The sequence below is a fragment of the Thamnophis elegans genome, chromosome 14 (assembly GCF_009769535.1).
Source record: "Thamnophis elegans isolate rThaEle1 chromosome 14, rThaEle1.pri, whole genome shotgun sequence".
Lineage (NCBI taxonomy): Eukaryota > Metazoa > Chordata > Lepidosauria > Squamata > Colubridae > Thamnophis > Thamnophis elegans.
In genome coordinates, this window is record NC_045554.1 from 26,439,253 (window position 1) to 26,453,024 (window position 13,772).

Genomic DNA, 13,772 nt, shown 5'->3' on the forward strand with positions numbered 1-13,772 from the left:
AGATCATAATTAGTACCTTGAATCGCACTCGGAAGACAACCGGCAACCAGTGCAGGCCGACTAAAAGGGGTGTAACATGGGAGGACCTAGGTACCCCCATGATCACCCGCGCAGCCGCATTCTGGACCGGTTGAAGCCTCCAGGTGCTCTTCAAGGGCAGCCCCATGTAGAGAGCGTTACAGTAGTCCAGGCGAGAAAGGACGAGGGCATGAGTGACTGTGCAGAGAGCATCCCGATCCAGGAAGGGGCGCAACTGACGTACCAGGCGAACCTGGTAAAAGGCCCCCCTGGTCACGGCCGTCAGGTGTTCTTCTAAACTAAGCCGTGTATCCAGGAGGACTCCCAGATTGCGGGCCCTCTCTGAGGGGGGGGTAAAGTTTTCCCCCCTATCATCAAAGATGGAACAAGATGCACAAATCGGGATGACGGAAACCACAGCCACTCAGTCTTGGATGGATTGAGCCTGAACCTGTTCCTCCACATCCAGATCCGCACAGCCTCCAGGCATTGTCAGGCCTGGGGGAGCAGTGGCTAGAATGCAGTATTGGAGGCTAACTCTGCCCACAGTCTGAAGTTCAATCCTGACTGGTTGATTCAGCCTTCCATCCTTCTGAGATCGATAAAAAGAGGAGCCAGATTGTTGGTGGCTAGATGCTGACTCTATAAACCACCCAGAAGTGCTGGAAAGTTGATCAACTGAAGAGCAGCAACAAATAAAGACTAATCTTGGACACATGGCAAATGTGGTGCATCTTCTGTTGTTGTTAGTTGCGAAGTTGTGTCTGACCCATTGCGACCCCATGGACAACATTCCTCCAGGCCTTCCTGTCCTCTACCATCCTCTGGAGTCCATTTAAGCTCACGCTGGCTACTTCGGTGACTCCATCCATCCACCTCATTCTCTGTCGTCCCCTTTTTCTTTTGCCCTCCATCTTTCCCAGTATTAGGCTCTTCTCCAGGGAGTCCTTCCTTCTCATTAGAGGGCCAAAGTATTTGAGTTTCCTCTTCAGGATCTGGCCTTCTAAAGAGCAGTCAGGGTTAATCTCCTCTAGGACTGACCGGTTGGATCACCTTGCAGTCCAAGGGACTTGCAGGAGCCTTCTCCAGCCCATAGGTCAAAGGCCTCCATTCTTTGGCGCTCAGCCTTCCTTATGGTCCAACTTTCACAACCATCCATTGCAACTGGGAAAACCATCGCCTTGACAATATGCACTTTTTTTGGCAGGGTGATGTCTCTGTTTTTTTAGTATGCTGTCTAGATTTGCCTCTAGAGGGCGTTAAAAGACCACCCAATGCAAATTTTCTTTACTAGGGACATTCAAAGATAAACCTATTTTAAAGTAGTCTACGAACATCCCTGGATGGAATTGGAAGCAGGATTGAGAGACTAAGGTGCTAAATTAGAAAAAAAAACCAACCTTGCTCCAGAGTTCAAAGCAGTTTTCCCAAGTCGCTGGCTGTATGTCTTAACTGAGAAAAAGAGAGAAGAAATGTGGTATTTGGCAAGAGAAATTGTCCTCTATTTTGCAAATGAACAGCTCCTACAGTCCCTAGTAGAGTTAATCTTTGATTTATGACTTCATTTCAGCCCAAAATTTCTATTGCTAAGTGAGAGAGTTGTTAAGTTTGCCCACTATTTAACGACGTTTCTTGCCTCAGTTATTAAATGAATCACTGCAGTTATTAAGTGAGTCACACGATTTGTTTTTTTGAAAAGTTTTTTATTGTTTTAATTAAACAAAAAACACAAAAAAAGAACCATCCTTCATTACATCTTGTAGAAAGCGTGTCGATTGGTTACAAATACATTTCGTGTGTTTCTTCCACAGTCATTACTTATACTTCATTCATATAGAATTGTACATTTTAAATAAAAAATCTTGATATATTTTACTATCAATGTACCACTATTCTCATTTAACTACAATTATTTAAACATGCTTTTATCTGAAATCATTTGTATTTGAAGACACAACCACCTACTGGCATTCATTCGCAATTTCAATAAACCCCCAATAACATTACACCTTTATAACATATTCTGAAACAAAATCAATTAATAAGATATCTAAGCATTTCACACAATTGTTAAGTGAACCTGGCTTCCCCATGGACTTGTCAGAAGGGTACAAGAGGGGATCCCGTAACCCCAGGATATTCCGACTGTCATAAAGGTGAGTCAGCAGCCTAGCGTTTTAATTTGGATCACATGACCATCGGGATGAGACAAAAGTAAGTATGAAAAATGTTCATGTCACGAACAGTCACTAAGTGAATGGCTTTTAAGTCGAGGACTACCTGCAATGTAATCAGGCAGGACTCCTCATTTAAAAAGAGTCTGGACAGTCACTTATCTGAAATAGTATAGGTTCTCTTCTGCTTGAGCTGGACTAGAAGACCTCCAAGGTCCCTTCCAGCTCATTCATTCTAAGTGGTGCTCACAATTGATCCTGATCAGTTCGCAGGGCAAATGTATCCATCCCAGGCCTGATGGAAACCCTCCTTCAAACAGACCACAATTCCAGGCCTGTCTAATTTTCCATGCCGTAATAATGCTGCCAACACCACAGAAGGAGATTGGCACAGCCACATTTTGCAACCTCTGCTTTCCAGTTCTGGACTTCTGCATGGGTTCCCATCCCAAACTTCAACCGGACCGCCTCCACTTAGCCTGGAAACCCAGATATGGCCAGTCAGCTGATACAAACAGGGGAATCCCGCAATCAGTTTCACTTAGCTTTTGAAACTGACAAGACGGGGCTGCCATTGCCAAAGTGTTCTTTCCCTGTTAAGGAGCTTGGGTGGCATTCAGCACTCCCGGCGTTGGTTTGAATTTAGCACAGCATAATTGCTGTTCCTTTATTTTTTTTATTTTTAATTAACAAACATGTAAAATACACACACACAAAACTTAGACGTACACCACATTTACACAATACAATACGAACAGGAGCTTCCTGTTCTTTCTAATAGCAATTATCAATCGATATCGCTCACCTTATATTATTTCCCCTTCTATTGTATTTCATTTGGATTTCACCATTCTTAACCCTCTTATTTTATTGATAACTAATTTTTTTTTTAGTTTTGTTATATTCCTTCATTGATTCTTGTTTCTTTCCTCCATCCACCTATACCATTGATCCCATATCTGGTAGAATTCTGATTCTTCTTTTCCCTGGATTTCTTTAGTTAGTTTGTCCATTTCAGCACAATCCATAACCTTTCTTATTATTTCATCTTCGCTTGAAATTAATCTGTTTTTCCATTTCTGGGCAAAGGCAATCCTTGCCGCCGTAATTATATGTAGTATTAAATACTGGATTTCTTTTTTGTATTTTGCAGACATTATTCCTAATAAAAAAACGTCAGTTTCCATTCTATTTTAACTCGTTATTGCCTCCAGCCAATTTTTGATCCTTTTCCAAAAGATTTTAGCCTCCTCACAGGTCAACCATAAATGGTAATGCGTTCTGTGTATTGATTCGCATTTCCAACATTTTGGGGAGGTATTTGTTGAAATTTTAGCTAACCTTGTTGGTGCCAGGTGCCATCTATAAAACATTTTGTACTGGTTTTCTTTGTATGCAACTGATAGTGTAATTTTTAAGTTTGTTCCCCCCAATTTTTCCCATTTGTCTAATTCAATATTATAGTGAAAATTCTGCGCCCATTTTATCATTTGTTCTTTCACAATTTCCGCTTCCATTTTATACTTCAGGAGGAATTTATATATTCTCCCTATCATCTTTCTATCTGAGCTTTGAATAATTTTATCCAATTCGTGTGGTTCTGTTTCGATGTCATATAATTTAGTATCTTTATTGTATTTAGTTTTGATTTGGAGGTAAGTTAGCCAGTCAACTTTCATGTTCTGATCTGCCAATTCTTCAATTGTTTTTAAATTTTCCTGTCTATCAATTAAGTCTCTGTATCTAAGCATTTTGTTCAAATCTATAAAGTTTGGGTGAGTCGTCCTTTCTGTCGGTGATAGCCAATTCGGGATTTTCACATAGTGGATTTTTTTGATTTTGAGCCATTTTTGCAATAATGTTCTTCTGATTAAATGATTTTGAAAGTCTTTGTGTGTTTTATTTTTATCATCCCATAGGAATCTATGCCAGCCTGCCTGCAAATCATGGCCTTCTAAGGTCAAAATTCTTTTATTCTTTAGCTCTATCCAATCCTTCACCCGTGTTATTGTTACTGCTGATGCGTATAAATCCCAATTTGGTAATGCTAAGCCTCCCCTCTCCTTGCTGTCTTGCATTGACTTTAGTTTAATCCTTGCTTTTCATCCCTGCCAAATGGACCTAGTGGTTATTTTGTTTAATTCTTGAAAGAATTTTTTACCTGGATTAATAGGTGTGGCTTGCAACAGGAATAAGATTCTTGGTAAAATATTCATTTTAATTGTCTCTATACGTCCCAAGAGTGATAATTGCTGTTCTTTTATTTTTATTAGTTTTGAGCCGTAGGTGGTGCAGGGGTTAGAATGCAGCATTGTAGGCAAACTCTGCCCACTGCCAGCGGTTTGATCCTGACCAGCTCAAGGTTGACTCAGCCTTCCATCCTTCTGAGGTGGGTAAAATGAGGACCCAGATTGTTGGGGGCAAATAGGCTGACTCTTTAAACCATCCACAGAATGCCATAAAGCGCTGTGAAGTGGTATGTAAGTCTACGTGCTATGGCTATTGCCCTTCCTTCCTTCCTTCCTTCCTTCCTTCCTTCCTTCCTTCCTATCCATCCATCCATCCATCCATGACGCACAGTGGTTAGAATGCAGTATTGCAGGCAAACTCTGCTGACTGCTGGGAGTTTGATCCTGACCAGCTCAAGGTTGACTCAGCCTTCCATCTGTCTGAGGTTTAGGACCCAGATTGCTGGGGGTCAATAGGCTGACCCTGTAAACTATTTAGAGAGGACTGTGAAGCACTGTGAAGTGGTATATAAGTCTAAGTGCTATTACTATTGCCCTTCCTTCCTTACTTACTTTCATCCATCCATCCATGATGAGCAGTGGCTAAAATCAGTGGTGGGTTTCCATTTTTTTAAAACAACTGGTTCACTTGTGCTCGTGCGCACGCTTGCTCATGCACAGAAATGTCTGGGTGGGTGGGCGGAGCCTCTCGCTGCTGCCACTACTGCTTCGCCCAATCCGTGTCGAGCCAGCAGAAACCCACCTCTGGCTAGAATGCAGTATTGCAGGCTGACTCCACTCACTGCCAGGAGTTTGATTCTGACTGGCTCGAGGTTGACTCAGCCTTCCGTCCTTCCGAGGTCAGTAAACTGAGGACCCAGATGGTTGGGAGCAAATAGGCTGACTCTGTAAACTGCTTAGAGAGGGCTATAAAGCACTTTGAAGCGGTATATGTCTAAGCGCTATTGTTTCCTTCCTTCCTTCCTTCCTTCCTTCCTGTTGACTCAGCCTTCCATCCAGTGGTGGGTTCCGGATCCCGTTCGCAACCGGTACGGTGCACATGCGTCCTTACCTCCTGCGATGCCTCCGTGAACCTCCGTGACGCTCCAGCCTCCACGACGCCGAAGACCTCAAATACAGGTAAGGAGGATGGGTGGGCAGGTGGGCCCTCCAGAGCCCGTGACGGTTGCAGTGCCCCATGTTCATGTGATCCCCTTTTGTGACCTTCTGACAAGCAAAATCCATGGGGAAATCAGAGTCACTTAACAACCAGCTTACTAATTTAACTGCTGTGATTTACTTAATAAGCATGACATGTAAGGTCATAATCCGAGGTGGCGCAGTGGTCAGGGTGCTGTACTGCAAGCCACTTCAGCTGACTGTTATCTGCAGTTCAGCGGTTCAAATCTCACCGGCTCAAGGTTGACTCAGCCTTCCATCCTTCCGAAGTGGGTGAAATGAGGACCCAGACTGTGGGGGCGATATGCTGACCCTGTAAACTGCTTAGAGAGGGCTGAAAGCCCTATGAAGCGGTATATAAGTCTAACTGCTATTGCTAAAATGGGGCAAAACTCACTTAATAACCATCTCACTTATCAGCACAAATTTGGGGGGCCGTGCTCAATTGAGGTCATAAACGGAGGACTACCTATACCATTTCAGACAAAGGGCTGTCCAATCTCTTCTTTAAAAACTTCCCCAACTTCTGGAGGCAAGTCCTTCTGCAGACGAATTGCTCTTATTCTGTAGGATAAGAAGAGCTTTGCTGACAAAGACATTTTATCCTCCAAGGTCATCGCTCTCAGAAAAGATCCTTCTGCATTCTTCTCGTTCGTGGGTGATTTTTTATTCTTGCCCAAGCCAAAAACGGGAAGGAAGGAAAGAAAGGAGGAAAGAAGAGGAAGGAGCGAAGGGAGATGAGCCTCAAACACGAAGCGACGGCCGGGCGAGCCGCGTCAAAGTGTCTGCTGGTTTGCAAACTGCGGGGGAGGCCGACACCCACAAACTTTCGGCATCCCCAGTTCCAAGACGCGCGCATCTCGGATGCTCTTTTCCTTCCGCCCCGATCCTCGTCTCCTAGAGCCTCACTCCCCGCACGTCCCGCCGCGGAGGACCAGATTCCACTCGCGGGAAGGGGATGCGAAGGGGCCGCCTTTCCCACGCCTCCGACAGCTGCTCCCCTCCCCGCCGTGACCGTCCCCACGTGGGACACGAAAGGAAAGCCCCGCCTGGATCCGCGCAGATCAAACCCCCGCTGATCGTCGCCTGACTTCTTCGCTGGCGCCGGGAAAGAGGGCAGCGCAGTAGAGGAAAGCGCGCGGGGGCCGGCAGAGGAAAGGCTGCAGGTAAGCGGCGGCGGGACTCCCCGCCTCAAGATTGCGACTATCCCACCTGGGCGCTCCCACGACGCGGCTGCACTGGAGGAGGGGGACTTAGCTGAGCCCGAAGCGAGGGTCTGGGGCCCTATTTTCTTGCAAGGTGGGGACAGAAGCGGGTTTGCAATAGGCTGGTTTTCCTGGGGGGATTTGGGGGGGTCCCTCTGATTCGGGGCCTTCCCTCCGGACCCCCGGACTCCAGAATAACAGAGTTGGACGGGAGGTAGAGGTAGAATGAATGAGCTGGAAGGGACCTTGGAGGTCTTCTAATCCAGCCCCCTGCTCAAGTAGGAGACCCTATCCAATTAGAGACAAGTGACTGTCCGGTCTCTTCTTTAAAATCCCCAGTGATGGAGCACCCACCACTTCTGGTGGCAAGCTGTTCCACTGGTTAATTTTCCTCCCTGTTAAAAAGTTTCTCCTTAATTCCAGGTTGCTTCTCTCTTTCATCAGTTTCCATCCATTGTTTCTTGTCCTGATAATAATTTGATAATAATAAATAATAATTTGACCCCTCTCTTCTTTGTGGAGGCCCCTCAACTCCTGGAAGACTGCTATCATGTCAGCCTTAATTCTTCTTTTCTTTAGACTAGCCAAACCCAAATATTGCAGCCGTTCTTCATATGTTTTTGTCTCCAGGCCTTTGATCAACTTCTCTTCTCTGCACTTTTTCCAAAGTCTCAACATTTTTTTTGTAGTATTGTTACCCAAATTGGTTGTGGTATTCCGGGTGTGGCTTTACTGGGGTTTTATAAAGCAGCACTAAGACTTCATGTTTTCTAGTCCAACTCCTTGCGCAAACAGGACTCATTCTGGACAGATGGCTGTCCAATCTCCTAAAAATTTCCACTGTTGGAGCATTCACAACTTCTGAACATAAGTCATTACATTGGTTAATTCTTCTTAATTTTCTGTTAAGAAATTTCTCCTTAGTTCTAGGTTGGCTTGGCTCTCTCCTTAACAAGCTTCCATCCATTGTTTCTTGTCCTGCCTTCTGGTGCTTTGAAAAATAAATCAACCCTCTCTTCTTTGGGGCAGCTCCTCAAATGCTGCAAAACAGGAGCCGAGGTGGCGCAGTGGTTAAATGCAGCACTGCAGGCTACTTCAGCTGACTGCAGTTCTGCAGTTCAGCTGTTCAAATCTCACCGGCTCAGGGTTGACTCAGCCTTCCATCCTTCCGAGGTGGGTAAAATGAGGACCCGGATTGTTCCTGGGGGCAATATGCTGACTCTGTAAACCGCTTAGAGAGGGCTGAAAGCCCTATGAAGCGGTATATAAGTCTAACTGCTATTGCTATTGCTAAAACTGTTATCATGTCTCCCCTGCTCCTTCTCTTTACTAGACGAGCTATGCCCAATTCTTCAACCGTTCTTCATCTGTTTTAGCCTCTGCCCACTAATCCTCTTTGTTGTTCTTCTCTGCACTCTTTCCAGAGTCTCAACATCTGTTTTCTATCGTGGCGACCAAAACTGGATGCAATGTATTCCATTATATAGGCTGTAGGGTCTCCTACTTGAGCAGGGGGTTGGACTAGAAGATCTCCAAGGTCCCTTCCAACTCTGTTATTCTTGCCATGTCACTTGGCTTGGTGGTTCACATCCGGTATGCAACAGGGAGCTATTTTGAAATGTCTTTTTTCAAGAATCAATCATTTGGTGTTTCTCACACTGGGTTTGTGGAAGGGAAAGCTAATATGCGAGCAAACAGCTGTGCGGCTGAGTGCTAAATTTCATTCTATTGTTTTTAACCCATTGTATTCAGCCAGAGGTGTCTGCGGACATGAAAATAACATTTGGCCACAATTGTGGGACTGAATGCCATAAGTTATGGGCATCATGTTAAAAGGGGGTGAACTTCAAACATGGATCTGTCATTTGCTGGGTACCCTAGCAGTAACTCACCCAGATGTTCCTGAGTGTCATTGCTGCCTTATTTAACATTTTAGCTGTAGGTAGTCCTCAACGTATGACCACAGATCAGAATTTCCATTGCTAAGCAAGGCAGCTGTTGAGTTGCGCCTGATTTTATAAACTTTTTGCCACTGCTGTTAAGCAAATCACTGCAGTCGTTAAGTGAGTGATGCAGTTGTGAAGTGAGTCTGACTCTCCCTCTGGCTTTGTTTGGGCTGGGAAGATCACAAATGGTGATCACGTGACCCCAGGATGCTGCAACCATCATAAACATGTGACAGTTGCCAAGCGCCTGAATTTTGATCATGTGACCGTAGGGATGCTGCTATGGTCATAAGTGCGAGGAGTGGTTGTAGGTCACTTTCCCCCCACACCATAACTTTGAATGGTTGCTAAATGAATGGTTGTAAGTCAGGGGCTGCTTAATTCTCTCCCCACTAAACTTTTCGTGTCGCCTGAACATTTGATAAGCATTCTTTCTATCACTTCACCCCAATCCTTAATAAAACTATTGACAAAAAGAGGTGCCAGGACTGATCCTGGCAGCATTTCTACAATATATGCCTCCACTTTGAGGAGGCTCCATGCATGCATCCCCTCTGATTTTGGGGCCAACTGTGTCGCTCTGTGTACCCCACAATAGGTTGTTAATCGGCATGTCATTGTGTTTCTCAAATGCTTTGCTGAAGTCAAGGTATATTATGTTGATAGCATTCCCTCTATCGATTAAGTAAGCTGATGGTTGAAAAAACTGAGACAAAAGGTTAGTTGGCAAATTTTCTCAGGACAAATTCAGGCTGATTTCTAACAATCCTTGCATTTTCAAAATTCTTATACAGAACAACAGAGCTGGAAGGGACCTTGGAGGTTTTCTAGTCCAACCCACTGCTCAAGCAAGGGACCCTATACCCATGATGGTGAACCTATGGCACAGGTGCCACAGGGGGCACATGGAGCCATTTGTCAGGGCACGCAAGGTGTGCTGTCCAGCTGACTTCGGCTTATTTTAGGTCATTTTTTGGGCCTACGTGCAAATCAGAAGTTAGGGAACGGACTTCCGGTTTGCTCGTAGGGCTGGTTTTAGCCCTCCGGAGCGTTCAGGAGCCTTCAGGAGCTTTCCCTGAAGGCTTCAGAGGGCTAAAACCAGCCCTATGAGCAAATCGGAAGTCCGTTCCTGAACTTCTGTTTTGTCCGTAGGGCCGGTTTTTCGTGCTCCAGAGGCTTCAGGGAAGCTCCTGAAGCCTCTGGAGGGCTTCTGGGGGTGTGGGGTGGGGGAGGCTGTTTTCCTATAAAGCCTCTGGAGCATGGGGAGGGCGAGAAAAGCACGCCAAAAATGGGGCGGGAGCATTGGCATGTGCACGCATGTGCACTGGGGTCGTGCACGCATGTGCACTGGGGTCGTGCACGCATGTGCACTGGGGTCGTGCACGCATGTGCACTGGGGTCGTGGGCATAGCATTATGGGTATGGCATGCCCGCACCCGATTGCCCTGCGCTCCCTCTGCTTTTGGCACGCGAGCCAAACAAGCCAAAAAAATATTTTATTGAATAAACATTAAAACAATGGACATAGAGGGGCCTTCCTGGCTTTGTCACTTCCATACCTATTTTAACAGAATGACAAATACAGTTTCTACTTATCGTACATAGCTACTTTGATCTTATTAACATATCCCTTATCCTCCTTTGTATATTTATCTATGTATTATCCAGTTCCAATTTGACAATCCTCAAAATATTCTGTTCTGATGCCGAGCATCTACAACTTCTGAAGGCAAGCTGTTCCACTGGTTGATTGTTCTCACTGTTAGGAATTTCTCCTTAGTTCTTGGTTGCTTCTCTCCTTGGTTAGTATCCATCCATTCTTCTCTTGCCTTCTGGTGCTTTGGAAAATAAGTTAACCTCCCTATTCTTTGTGGGAGCCCCTCAAAGGAGAAGGGATCAACCTATTTTCTCTTGAGCTCTTTGTGTCTTCAATGGAATCTTCCTAGATATTGAAGTCAGACTGACTGGCCGGTTGTTTTCAAAATCTTCCTTTCTTTCTGTTTGAAGTTAGGGATAGTTCTTTTCCAGCCATTTGACATTTCTCTGGTTCTCCGGGATTTTTCAAAGACACGATAGCTTAGCCAGACCATCATTCATTTCCTTAAGAACCTTAGGATGCAGTTCATCTGATACAGGAGATTAAACTTGTGTCAGGGTCCCAAATAGCATCCAAAAGTAAATCAGAGTCTGAGGCAAAGTGTTCCTCAAAGTTCCAATTTATTAAGAGAGCCATGTTAGCACATCTGGGAAAACCCGAATCCGAAACTTCCCAGGTTTCTCTACCTAGTTGAAAGTTCAAGATCCTGCCCCCACACCCACAAGCCCATCCCATGGTCCAATCTTCCACTGCCATGCTGGCAGTTCCACCAATCCAGTTCTGGCCAGGTGAAGAGGTGCAAAGACAAAGGATGACTTTGGCTTTCTAGAAAGGCGTTTGTTATGGCTACATAGCATCTAACTCTGTATAATCCCCCCTCCCATTTTCCCACAATAGAAAATGCATAGCAGAATAATATAAAGTGTGGCAGGCCTGAGATCCAAAAGAAAAGATGGCTGCAGGCCTCCTAACTTATTTTCTTCAAGGACTCGACTGCCCTTAAGTTTTCCAATGAAAACCTGTTCTTCATTTTAAAAGATGACATGGATAAAGATTCAGAAGATGGTTATGTTAGTCCTGCATCCTCTCCAGATCACAGGAAGGCTGTTGGAAAGAAAGTAAACCAGTCTCTATATTAACGTAAACAGCAACTTATTGGTTCTAAATTTAAAATAATCCAGTTACTGGCAACGCAAGTTACTGCTCAACGCAAGATTAGAGGAAAAGGAATTTCTTTTGATGTAGGCAGCTGCCAAACAGTTTGACGATTGCCTGGTTTTCTTTTAAGGATGCTTTGAAGATTCTTTAAAGCAGTGTTTCTCAACCTTGGCCACTTGAAGATGTCTGGACTTCAACTCCCAGAATTCTGGGAGTTGAAGTCCAGACATCTTCAAGTGGCCAAGGTTGAGAAACACTGCTTTAAAGGATGTTTTTAAGATACTTTATGTGCCCTATTTAAATGATTGTGCTGTTCGCAGGAGGAGTGGAAATGTAATTCTGCCAGAAGGCTGCAAAGTTAAATTTTGTGGCTGTTGATTAAAAAAGGAGAAATGTTTGGTTCAGGGCAGTTTCCAGAATTAGGGAAAAGTTGGCACAAACCTTTATAGAATCTGACTAAAATGGACTTCCAGTCTTGTCTTAGCCATGAAAGGCAGCTGGATGACTTTGGGCTGGTCCTTCTCACTCAACCCAACCTACCTCACAAGGCTGTTGTGGGGAAAATAGGAGAAGGAAGCCCTATTGTCTTTGTTAGTTGCCTTGAGTTAAAATAATAAAGGCAGGGAATGAATGAATGAATGAACAAATGAATACATTAATGAATGAAGTAGATTCTGGTTGCCCTGTGCAGAGGATTGGATTTGATAGTCTCAAGGACTTTTTTGTAGATTGTAGATTGTAGAAGTTTATTTGTATGCCGCCCTTTTCCCTGGGGGGACTCAGGGCGGCTCACAGGACCCAGTGTTGTGGCCCGCCAGTGGCCAGTGGAGCTGGTGGCAGACTCGGACAGTGAGGAGGTTGGGGAGGAACATGGGCCAATCCTGGAGGATGGGGAAGGCTCTGAGGAGGGCTCTGCGTCGGAGGCAGAGAGGGGGCCAGGGCCATCTGACAGTTATCAGCTGCCTTCGGAGTCGGAAATCAGTGGGGCAGAAGAACTGCTCGAGCCTGTTCCCAATGTGCACATGCGCAGAGTTGCCAGGAGAAAGGAACAGCTGAACAAGGGCTGACTCAGGAGTAAAGATACAGGTGGACGGTGAATGGCCCCTCCCAGAGGAAATAAAAGAGGAGTGACAGGGGAGTGGAGTTTGCAGGAGAATATTAGTTCAATTCATTAGGGTGAAGATCTGTTCCTGACTTCTTGCCAAGGAATTGCTGCTACAGCCTGGCATTTGGAAGATATCGGCCTAGCAGGTCTCCAAGCCTGATAAGGTCTGTGGTTGTAAATTCACCCTTGAAAGGCTGTTTGCCAGGACTTTGCTGGATGTGAAGGAGAGGAATCCACATTAGCTTAAGAAAAAGAAGTTTTGTCAGGACAAAGGGTCTGCTTTGTGATTTGGGGAAGCCTAAGTCAGAACAGGCTGGTCAATTTGTGAGACACTCAACAGCAGGCAACAAAGCAAAGAGAAACAGAACACCAGAGAGGAGAAAAGCTAATTTCATTGTATACAGGATGTAGAATGACAATAAAGGCTCCCCCCCCCCCCCCGATTTTATTTTTTGTTCTCTTACATACCATTTTAAGTATACATTCACATAATTGTTATTCTTCTTTACATTTATCATTCTTATACATTTATTATTTCATTTAATAGGTTATAATATAGAGTTTGGGTTGCTTTATTTACCATCCCTTCCACCTTAGTTCCCCTTTCTTTTCTCCCTCCTTCTCTACTTTCTTCTTTCCTCCTCTTCTTCCCTTTCCTTCTTCCCTTACCTCTCCCCTCCTCCTATTCTTCCCCTTCCTACCCTCTCTCCTTCTCTTTTTCTCACTTCCATCCTCCTCTCCTTTCCCCTTTCTTCTTTCCCCCCTCTTCCTCTCATTCTCTCCTCCTCTCTCCCTTTCTTTTTCTATTGTTGGTGTCTCTTTCAAATCTCAGTTTATGTTTCCTTGGGATGGTATTTCCGTAAAGTCAAATATAATTTGATATCATTTCTTATTCCCTTACCTTCACTAATCTATCCTTACTATGTTCCCCCCCTTTATGTCTCATTATTGAATATATACTTTTATATTTAATATTTTCTTTTCTGTTTTCCCCTTCTCCCCCTCCCTTTTCCATTTAATAGTGTATCATCTGGGTTCTCTATCTTCTCCCTTCTTTCATTTCTAGCTTGCTTTCTCTAGCCAATCATAAAATCTTCCCCATGTCAATATGACAATAAAGGCTTTGAACATTGAAACCAGAGTGTTGAAAAGAAACATTTGG

The 13,772-nt window shown here is 44.6% G+C and overlaps 1 protein-coding gene across 1 annotated transcript in view; it reads left to right on the forward strand.

The window, feature by feature from the left end:
* The first annotated feature begins 6,782 nt into the window (after positions 1–6,782).
* The window catches only part of LOC116517339 (adhesion G-protein coupled receptor G1-like), a 41,181-nt gene continuing 34,191 nt past the window's right edge, over positions 6,783–13,772 (forward strand). Inside the window, exon 1 of the mRNA XM_032230234.1 lies at positions 6,783–6,898. The gene's annotated coding sequence lies outside the window, so the exon portion shown is untranslated. The remainder of the gene's footprint in view (positions 6,899–13,772) is intronic.